Below are 11,044 nucleotides of genomic sequence, written 5' to 3'. Positions count from 1 at the left end.
CGGGGACGACCCACATCACGTGCTACCGGACGGCCAATCTTCTGCCCGCCTCGGCTTCGACCCGCACCTAAAGGTGGTGTTGGGAGGGGGGTGGTAAAGCTCCGCCCAGAACTTAAGCGCGGAAAGACGCCGGCTTCGCTAGTGCGGGCGTTTTCCGGGTGGGAGCCTCTAGCTGCGCATGCGCGCGAGGGTGGCCGGTATCAGCTGATCCGGGTGCTGCCGGGGGAGGGAGAAGGGACTTGGGGTGCGCCGGCCGCAGGTGAGGCGTTTCGTCCTGTCCTGTCCCGTCCCGTCCCCTCTCCTCTCCCCCAGCCCTGCTCCGCTCCTTCCCTTCTCCTCCCGAGACACAGCTCCCGGGAGCTGCTTTTCCTTCTCCACCCGGTGGGTCGCGATCGTGTCCGTGTGTACCCCCCCCCCGCCCCGGGCCGTTACCCGCCCGCCAGAGGCGGCGGTCTCCTCGCGGAGCCGCTCTCTGAGGGAGCGCGCGCAGCACCCAACAGCCGTTCCCGCCTCATGGAGCCCCCCTCGGCTCTTGAGGTGTGTGGGGGGAGGGAGATGCCGGAGCCGGGTGTCGGGCCCAACCTGCCGCCTTTTCGGTTCCGACCGAAGCGAGTCAAGCGCAGCGCTGCGGGCGTTGTCCGTAGGGAGCCGTTTCCTCACGGGAGAGCCCGCTGGTGGCGGCCCTGCTTTTCCCTGTCCCCTTTCCCAGAGGGAAAAGGTCTGGAAAGCAAAGTAGCCCCCCCGCCCCCACCCCGAGTAGGGGTTTCCCGATTAAGAAATGTGCTGAAAGGTGCCCAGTAAGGCATCCAGGGGCGGGGGGTGTACGCCAGAATCCCTTGTCAAGAGAAGCGGTGACAGTGGCCGGGTTTCTCTGCCGGGTCACCCCACCATCTTGGGTGGGTGGAACTGATCCTTTCTGTGCTTTGACTGTAGCCCTGCAGTGAGCAAGCAGCAAGTCTGTGGAACAGGAATGCTGCTACTGGCTTCTGACCACAACTCTTCCTTACTAAAAGGGCTCACCGGTTGTTTTGCAGCTGAAAATACTGATGGCATATCAAATGTGTTTCCTATTCCTGTAGCCAGTGACAAAATCCTGATTTAGATGAGGCGTTCCGAACGTCGCACTTAGAATTCACTTAAAGGCAAGAAAGAAATTTTACGTGACTGGGCTCCGGATGATATTGTACGCGTTACAGGTAGCTGTGACATCGGAGTATATGACACGTATGTGTCAAGATCTATCCATTCAACGCTGTTGCCGAAAGTGATTTCTTCCTAAGATTTTACTAGCTTCCCTCAGAGAATTTGTACTCCAGCCAGGAATAAAAGCCATTTGGTGATAGTTTTATTCCTTGTAATGCAATACTTCAGCAGAGTACACTGGCTACTTGATCTAGCGTGGTATTTCAAATGCTAATACCACTTGATGAAGTGGAGAGGGGGTGGAAAAGGAGGAACACCTGCTGACAGACTGCTAAAGGTGGTTTATTAGCCCACCCATAGCATTTTTGCAAGAACGTGCTAAGTGTAGGTTGGCAACTGCAAGTGGAAGTTTGAATAACAGAGGCAGATCCTCAATATATTGTAAGTTGCTGTATTTGTGCTGACTTTGGCACTCTGCAGGTCTGCAGCAGCTGAACGTTTGGCTTCTCTGTACAGTACTTTCAAGGGCCTTTTCAATGAGCAGCAAGCATAAATATTCAGTAGTATCTACGTTTTATTATTCTCTGCTTAAGAATGTGTGAAGTGAGATCAGTGTCTATGGGTCCTCGAATTACCAAAAATATTGCAGATTATTTTTGCTGTGCTTTTCAGTTTTTTATGTTAAGTCTTCTTGAAAGCAGTTTTACTCTCTTATCTGGGGAAAAAAATAGTATTAATTCTATAACCAGGGGACAAAGCGTGGCATTCAAAAATGATAAACCACCATGGGCATCAACATGAGAGGATGGGGAAGGAGAAATTAAGACAATGCTGGAAACTTACTGCTGGCATCAGCTGACTGTTCAAATGGAGGTTGAAGTCTTGTGTTGCAATAGTAACACAAGATCTCCGTTTCCTGTAAATGCAGCCTTTCCATTTTCCAAATCAAGAACTATTTTCTACAGATAGTGCTAATATTAAAGTTCAACCATGAATGATTAGCATTACTTAATTGCTATACAGTGTGGCTTAAACTTAGCTTTTATCTGGATCTAAGTATATATTAGCTGTTGTATACCTCATTAATCCTGACTTACAAAGTCTGCAGGCTTCAGTGTGCTTCTGTTTTCTAAATTTTTCCCCCGAGTACGACTTCGTCCGTTTGTCTTCTAGACACGTGTGGCTACTGGTATTACACATTGTCATCCAAAGCCACTACAGACCAGCAGATTACTAGGTGATTCCCCTGGAGATATGTTTAGAGGCACTACACTTCACCTCTTGTGTTTTGATACCATAATACTGTCTTTCTGAGTTCCTGAGCCCTGAAAATTCCTACCAACGTTTTTCCCTTATGCTTTTAAGTTGCTTGTTTGTGAGCTAAGGCTGTGTTCCTAATTACTGCTTTAAAAAAGAGTAAAAGGTTTACAGGAAAACCTGGTTGATGTCTTTGGTTACTTTGGTGTTGACCATAAAATGTTGCATGCTATTGCTGGCCAAGTAATAGTCCCTCTTTTTCTTTCTCCAGTTTAAAAAACAAACAAACAAACAAAAACCCAAAACAAACCAAAAAAGTACACACAACAACCCAATGCTACATTGCCTAGAGCTGAAACAGATTTTATTTCCTCAATACTTGTTATCATTGGTTACAAAGAAAAGTGGGGGATTTTAGACTTGGAAATATTGAGGTATTGTTGAACAATGGTATCCACATGATTTTTTTAGACGGGAACTATACCAAGGAAAACAGACGATGTAGTCAACTGGAATATCATGCTCGTTCGGTCTTACTCACCATCTTAAAAGGTGACTTCTTTAGCCTTCCAGCTGGGCAGAGAGAAATGGGGGCCTGCTCCAGCAGAGGAAGTGGAATGAATCTAAACTTTTCAACCTTTTGTTCCTGTACAGATTAAGCTGGTGATCACCTAAAGGTCCAACATGCAAAGCTGGCTTAGACTGGATCTTCTGGTTGTCCTTGTTGTACCTTCTTTTATGTTCTGAAAAGGGTTGGGGTTTTTTTGGTCTTTTTGTGTTTGCTCCCTCCTCCCCTTTGAAAGTGGGCAGCTAAGCTTATATTAAATTCTTGGGTTTGGTCATATCTCATGGCAGTAAGTTCTACAATCTCATAAATATTTTTGGTTTGGTTACTTTTTTTCACCTATGCATTTATTTCTCCTGTTTTTTGTCAAATTCTCAAGTTAAATGCCCCCACTTTTTAGAAGGATTGACCATTTGCTGCTAGCTTTTTAGACTTGCATATATTATACAGCTGCTGTAACAAACTTTGCCTTATAAGGTCTGTCTTTTCTGAAATGATATGCTTACTCTGAAAACCAGTGCGATGTAGATGGATAAATCCTGAAAGTCCTAGTCTATCAGACTTTATGATTATCACTTAACCAAATGGCAGATGAAGATCAGTTTTAGCTGCTGAACTTATTTTATTGGTTTATCAGCTTGATTACTCCTCTGAGCTTGTGTAACAGTAAATTTCAGTGTCACTGCTCGCTCTCGTCAGAAATAGTTTGTCTGACAGTGATCTCATATGTGCATGGTGCCTGTTGACAGTTCTTTAGTTTTGTCATAGTTTACAGCATTTGGGAGAGTCCGTTGTGGGTGTTTTAAAATGTTCCGATTGGAAGTAATCAGAAAGTACTAAAACTAGTATGGGAAGCTGCCATCACGGCCATGTTTTTATAGCGCTGGGCTTTCTGTGTTAGCTGTCTGACATCTGTTTAATCCTGAGAAGAACAATTTTGAAGACCATTGCTACCCCAGTTAAGCGAGACTCATACTGCTGAACAGTTAAATGAACTAAAATGTCTGCTGAAAATAGACCCATTGCAGATGCAAACGCTTAAGAGAGAAGCGGTGTTCCTAGAAAGTATCTCTGTAATGAGGAAGTCTTCTCTTTGTCCTCCTTAATCTGTTGAAGAGTGCTCATGTTGTAAAGATTCTCATGTCCAAGTTAAAATGTTGGTATGCTGGTAAGTTTCAGCTGACCAACTAACTCTTCCTGCCAGATGGCAGAAAAGGCACTAGAACAGGTTGCCCGGAGAGGTCGTGGATGCCCCATCCCTGGAAGTGTTCAAGGCCAGGTTGGATGGAGCTTTGAGCAGTCTGGTCTAGTGGAAGGTGTCCCTACCCATGGCAGGGGGGTTGGAACTAGATGATCTTTAAGGTCCCTTCCAACCCAAACCATTCTATGATTCTATGGCACCCCAAGAAAAATGCCGGAATTTGCAGAGTTGAAGATGCACTGTTCTCCATGCTCTGTCCCATCTTCAGGATGCTATAAAGGATCCTATATTAGGATATGCTCCCTTACTGGAGTGGTTTACTGTTGTTTAAGACTATGTAAAAGGTAGGTGGTCTGAATGTCTAAGCTGCTGGTCTGCATTCTGTGCCCTAAGCATGGAGAACAGTCCTGTTGTTGGGATGGTCGGGTGTGATGAGGGATAGAAAGGTTATGGGGAAAAAGGTATTAGCTTTATAGAGAGAATGTGGTGCCTTTATTAGAATAGTTTATTATAGCTGGACAAAAGCTTTCAGGTATGCAAGTTTCCTTTAGCAGCCTGAAGAATGACTTGCATATGCTAGGAAAGAAACTGCATCTTCCAAGAAGTTCAGTTAGTGGGACAAACGTTTGGTCCTTCTCATTAGTACACTGTATCATTATTTTGTTTCTCACTATGAAAGTAATACCTTAAAAAGCAGCTCTTCAGAAAAAAAACTGAAATGGTATTTCTGGCTAAATGCAGGTAACATTGGTAAGGACTTCTAAAAAGGCAATTCTATTATGTGAATTTCCTCTAGATCCTTGAAATCTTGAGGGTTTTGTTATCATGAGATAAATTTGCATCACCTGGTAGATATTCAGACAACCACCACAATATGTAGTTTAAACAGTGTTAAAATTTAATATGTTGGAGGGGCTCTGGGTATTCTAAAGAAGCTGTAAATATTTCAGGTAATTGAACATAAAATCTCCAAGTGTGGCTTAACTTGCTTTAAAATGTAAAGATGAAGTTTTCCATTATAGGAAAAGTCAACCTGAACTTAATTTCCTTTTACTGGAATCCAGTGCCAATATGTGTGTTGTGATTCCAACCAGGTGTTTCATTATACCAAAGTGCTGTAAAAGAGTACTTCTATCTGCTAGGGGCATTAGATCTTTCTGAAAGACTTTCATGCAGACTTACCCCTGGTTCAGCTCTTCAAATCAGCCGTCAAATACCTCACATAATAAACCGAAGATTCCATAATATCCCAACTTTCAAGACTAATCTGAAAAGTTAAGTGTAATGATGAAATGCTTATTCCAAACTTGTGCTCAGTATTTTAGCTATTACCTTTAAGGACTAGAGATTAGGCAGTGGTGAGGCTAGTAGAGGAGCTGATATGTTTTAATGAGCCCAAATTACTAATACTTTTCTGCATGTAAAACTGAGCTTGGCTTACAAATCTAGCAATAGTTGTTTTATGAAATTGCACACCTTTTGTCTGTTGAGGTAAGAGTCTTCAACTATTCAGAAGTGACTCTACTGAACTGTAGTAAAGTTTGCTGCTATAATGGCTTACAGCTTTGCATTCGTCTCATTTTGATGCTTGTCATCTTGAAGGTTAGAGCAACAAGAAGTATTTCAAGTAACGATGCCAAATACACCTGAAAGTAGAGTGACTTTTATGTGATAAAAGCAAGGGTGGATTTTAGCTTTGCGGTACTTTTGGTGAGGTTAATGAAAATGTTGCTCATCCAGAGGAAATGACTGAGCATTGTACGAAGCAGATGGCTGCAGAACTTCTCAGCCCTAGCAGCTAGACGACAGGATCAGGATAAGAAAGGAAGGCCGCTGTGGGACACAGAAATGAATATTGTATTAATATACTGTGTTATGGCTTGGATCTCGGTTGCATTAGATCATTCTTTTGTGTGAAAGTCTATCAAGCCAAAGAAGGGGCAGGATGTGTAGCGGGCTGAAAGGATTGTCAGATTTTTCGCAGCAGGAAACTTGTGAAACAGTGTAGCAAGTAAGAAATACTGGGAGGATCATCCATTTCAACCTCTAGAGCTCCTCTGGAGAAGCCTTCTGGGCCGAGAGGAAAGAATTGGTGTAAAAAAACCCTATTATGGAAAACTCTGCAGCATGTACCAGTCAGCTGATGAAGATTTTTTTTTTCACATGAACAATGTGGTTTTCTGTAGTGACAGGAGTATTTTAATTGATAAAACTAGGATCTTCATCAGTTTTAGATATAGTGTGACAACTGCGTTTGAAGTCAAAAGGCCAGTTATCTACTAAGCTGATAAAATATTCAGTGGGTCAAAGCAGTTATGCAATGAATGCCTTGCCAGCCTTTCTACCTAGTTTTAGCACTCCTGCTAACTTCTCAGTCGTGTTCAGACACAACTTTTTTCTGGTCCTGTTCTGGGCTAACTGAAGGAATCACCCAAGCTTCAGAATAAAAGCTTGGGTGCTTGAATAATATTTTGTGGTGGTAGTACTTCTTGCATGAACAGACTTCATACCCCATCTTTGTGGTAGGGGAGAGTCTCTTATGCTGTATATATGTATTAAATATAAATATGTTTAGCTTGTGTCAAGGCATGATGTGTGCTTGAAGTATCAGGTTGTATGTATTGGCATACCCATAGGTAAGTCCTCCATCTGTTTTGAGGAAGAAGGCAGTAGGAGCTTGTGATGGGCTTCGTGAATTGCCATGTTGCATAGTCTCACTTTGTAGCTGTTGTGTGCTGTGCTAACAGGGGCAGCATAATTCTATTTCCTAACTTTTCTCTTGAATACACCTGGATTTACCTGTACATGTGCTGAGTAGCAAGCCTCACGTGAGAGGAAGGGGCTTTATAATACCCAAGAGACAAGTTGTGTGAAGGATGCACTGTCTTGGATGGTTGCAGATGGATCCACAGGATGTAGCTGAGTATCACTTAAGCAGATTCCAGGCCTATCGAGAGCAGAGGTGGACTCAAAGTGCCCTGTGGCAACTGGAATTGAATGAATAATTAAACGGAAGAATGTCCCTGTTTCTCAAAACAATGATACTCCTAGCTCAGAGCTTATGGCAAGAAAGTTGGTATAGTTAGCTGCTTGATGTCTGTGTGAGAAGAAGACTTAAGCCATATCATTGTATTGAGCACAGGAGGCGGGTCCTGCTTGGTTTCCTCAGTGTGCAGATCATACGAAGTTGGAAGGTGTTTGATATAACAGAGGGCTGTGCTGCTGTGCAGAGGGATCTCAACAGAGTGGAAAAATAGGCTGACAGGAATCTCATGAAGTTCAACAAAGGGAAATGCCAAGTCCTGCACCTGGGGAGGAATAACCACGTACCCTGCTGCAGGCTGGGGACTGACTGACTGTAAAGTGGCTTTGCTGAAAAGGACTAGAGGTCCTGGTGGACACTGAGTTGAACATGAGCTGGCAACGTGTCCTTCTGGGAAAGGCAGCCAGCACTATCCTGGCCTGCATTAGGAAGAATGCTGCCAGCAGGTTCGGGGAGGTGTTTTTTCCCCTCAGTTAAGCTCTGGGGAAACCACACCTGGAGTGCCATGTCTGGTTGTGGGTTCCCCAGTAGAAGGAAGACGTGACTTAATGGAGTGGATCCAGAAAAGGGCTACAAAGACTGTTAAGGGTTTGGAGATATGAGGAGAGGATGAGAGAGCTGGGATTACGTAGCGTCAGGAAGAGAGGGCTCCGAGAATCTTATTGTAAAGTATATAAATACCTAATGAGAGGGAGCAAAGAGGATGGAGCCAGACTCTTCTCAGTGGTATCTGCTGAAGCAACAGGAAACAATAGGCACAAACTGAAATACAGGGAATTCCCTTTAAACATAAGAAAACACTTTTTACTGTAAGGGTGTCTGAATACTGGCACAGGTTGCCCAGAGAGCTGTGGAGTCTTCATCCTTGGAGGTAGTCAAAACCCAGCTGGACATGGTCCTGAGGACCCTGCTCCAGCTTGCTTTGAGCAGGGCATTGGAACTCAGCGATCTCCAGAGGTGCCTTCCAACCTCAGCAGTTCTGTTTGGTGACTGGGAAATCTGCCCTGCTGTGTTATAGTAAAATTATGACTCTGCATAGTATGAAGGAGCGGATTTCCTGAGAATACTATTTGGCTTCCCTTCCAAGTGACCTGTGTTAGAGTTCTGGGTGTGCTGTTTCTTCTGGGACAATATCCTGAATTCCGGATGCAGAAATGCTGCCGAACTTCTGCATTTGTCTAGTAACTTAGACGCTGTATTTTTTTTTTTAATACTTCCTCTTAAAAATATCATCTGTTGGAAGGGGAAGTGTAAACTGACCAAGTTACAGGAAATCTATGGCAGTGATTATCCATTATTTACGAGGGCCTTGCAACTCATCCTCATACAACTGGACGCTGGGATTTATGCACTGTACCAAGGTCTGCTCAGGTGAACTTAGTAAACGTTGGCAGTCTTGATTCTAAAGCATGACTTAAATGTGACCCTAAGCTGATTGCCCAGTGTGGGTTGTGATCTTTACTATACTGTAGCTTCTAGGTTTTTACTAAGAAGAGGAGGAGGGATTTTCTTTGGAAAACTTTGGCTACATTTTAGTCTATATGCCTGTTTCCTGGATATCAAATGTAAGGGCTTATATTCTGACTCCATTTTTCTACCCTAGGAAGTCAAACAAGTGAGTCTGTTTCAGATATAGTAAAATCTATGACCTTAGTTCAAAGCTACTCCAGCAGAATGAATCCTAGCACTGGGGACTCAAGTAATGCTGCTGCTTCTGAATTGCTGGTCTTGTGCTATTTACTGCAATTTTGGTTAGCATATTTAAGCTTTTGTGCCAATTTGACGTGTTGCTAATCCTAGAACTTGCAAAGATAGTCTTGAGAAGTTGTGAAGGCTGCAGGGAACTCTTCAACTCGTGCAGCTTTTTGGGGGAGAGACTGCATAGCTGCTTGTCTTCTGCACAACATACAGGACAATGTCAGTGCCTGTCGATCTTCAACAACAGATTCTAGCAGCTGTCGTTCAAGGTGGCACATCAGTCTGCTTCGCTAAGGTGTTGGATGTTGTGCAGTTGCATCAATGCCTCCCCTAACTAGGGGAAGGGGTTCTTGTTTCAGCAGAAGTAAGCCCTGCAAGACACTCTAGTGTGACAAGAATCAATACCTGTTCTACATACTCAAGCAATTAGTATTACCGTGTCTTCAGTGCCTCCCTGTGCAGTCTGTTGTTAAATGGTTGTTCTGTTAAGCTCTTCCAGAACAGAGCACGCACTGACATGGATAGATTACACTGGAGGACTGGTAGGTAAATGGATTCCAGCAGAAAGCATGCATCTCCCTTTCAAGGATTTTTACGTGGTAGTACGTACCACTTGGGACATTGGGATTATTGGTTTGGTAGGAGGCCCTTAATGCGAATGCTGAATGCTGCTTTTAATTTCTTCTGCTCAGTCCTGTGTGGTAAGGAGGGCACAGATGGAAGTTCAGCTGGACTCTAGGTAGCTTGATTTGCTATTGCGGCATTCCTCGGTGCTAGTGGGAGAGAGACAGACTGATGACTCATCAAGTCAGGTGGTTATGCCTCTGCTGTGTGTCAGAAATTTCTTTCCCCTCTGCAGCAGGCTTTCTCATCCCTCTGTGTAGGGGCACTAGAAGGACAATTATTTTGTAAGTGGTGGTGCTTAACTGCTGAATTCTGGCTTTGCTTCACTGGGCCTGTGGATTTTTGTTTCTCCCTGTTTCTGCAAAATAAGGTAAGAATCTGTGTTTATATGATAAAATAGTCATGGATTTTCTTCCTTGCTGCAAGAAGGCTCCTTCTAAAAATCTCACTGGAGTCTTAATTTTGAAGATACCTTTGTGGTAAGGCTGTTCATCGTGTAAATTCTGGGTCTGATCAAATGTTTGAAGGAAAACCAAGGAACTGTAATAGAAAACAGGTTTCTCCAGCATTAGGAGCAGGACAGTTACATGTTGGGGGGTTACTGTGTAGCCAAATTGCTGTGCTGGGGAGAAACCAAGATAGAAAACTGAGGTCATTGGTGCTTTCGTGTTTAGTTATGACTATAAAATTACTTTAATAAATCACCTTTCAGTCAGAGATGGTTCTGCAGCAAGTAATATTTTGATTTCTGGCACTGTTAGGCAGAATATGACCATGTTGGAGCTTAAAAGCATGTTTAAAATCAATTGGTGAACTGTTTAAAGACGAGGAAGATTCCTGCATGTAAGTTGTAAAGTATACAAGATGCATCTTTGCTCATAAGGGAATTAAAATTAAGCTAATATCCTGTGTAGGTGTGCTAATGGACTTTTGTAGGAGTGGATTGCATATAGTGCCTAATAGCCTGTGTTGGCAAGAGGCCTCTGGAAGGCTATAGGAGCTCAGTAGTTTTCTAAAATGGCTAGCTACCATGGTTTCTGGGGTAAGTACGTGCTGCCTGTACACACAAGATGTTATGTTTAGCAGATCCTGATGTGCTTTAGGGAATTTAATTTTATCTAACAATGAAAACATTTAACAGTGTAGGTACGTAAGGCAATACTTCTGTCCTCAAGGACTTTTCCATATAAAAGGAAAATCTGTAGTGCCAATACACAAGCACGAGACAACTATGCAGAGATAAATAACAGCATTTTTTTTCTAAATTTGTATTCCATGTTAAAAGACGTGTAGCCCCTTAAAAAAGAGGTCAGCTTGGCTGGGTGAGCACTGGCTTTTTAGACTGTATGTACTTTGGAGGTATATAGGAGATGGATAAAAGAAAGGTGATAGAGAATTCACCATGTTTTATACACTTGGAATAGTTAATAGGTATGTGTTTAAAAGCAGGTGGTGCAGATGCTAAAGATCAGGACAAAGACAGGGTTTATTGGTGTGTTGCTAGGTGGTCTAG

At 43.3% G+C, this 11,044-nt stretch overlaps 1 protein-coding gene across 2 annotated transcripts in view; it reads left to right on the top strand.

Moving 5' to 3' along the window:
- The first annotated feature begins 142 nt into the window (after window positions 1–142).
- ATP6V1A (ATPase H+ transporting V1 subunit A) overlaps window positions 143–11,044 on the top strand; it is a 33,579-nt gene continuing 22,677 nt past the window's right edge. Inside the window, exon 1 of one of the 2 annotated variants that reach the window (XM_049824478.1) lies at window positions 143–259. The gene's annotated coding sequence lies outside the window, so the exon portion shown is untranslated. Of the gene's footprint in view, window positions 260–9,739; window positions 9,902–11,044 lie in introns of those variants that run through there. The other variant, XM_049824479.1, reaches the window with a different exon arrangement.

The sequence above is a fragment of the Accipiter gentilis genome, chromosome 21, assembly GCF_929443795.1.
Source record: "Accipiter gentilis chromosome 21, bAccGen1.1, whole genome shotgun sequence".
In the NCBI taxonomy this organism is placed as follows: Eukaryota; Metazoa; Chordata; class Aves; order Accipitriformes; family Accipitridae; genus Astur; species Astur gentilis.
This window is presented reverse-complemented; position numbering and strand designations above follow the sequence as displayed.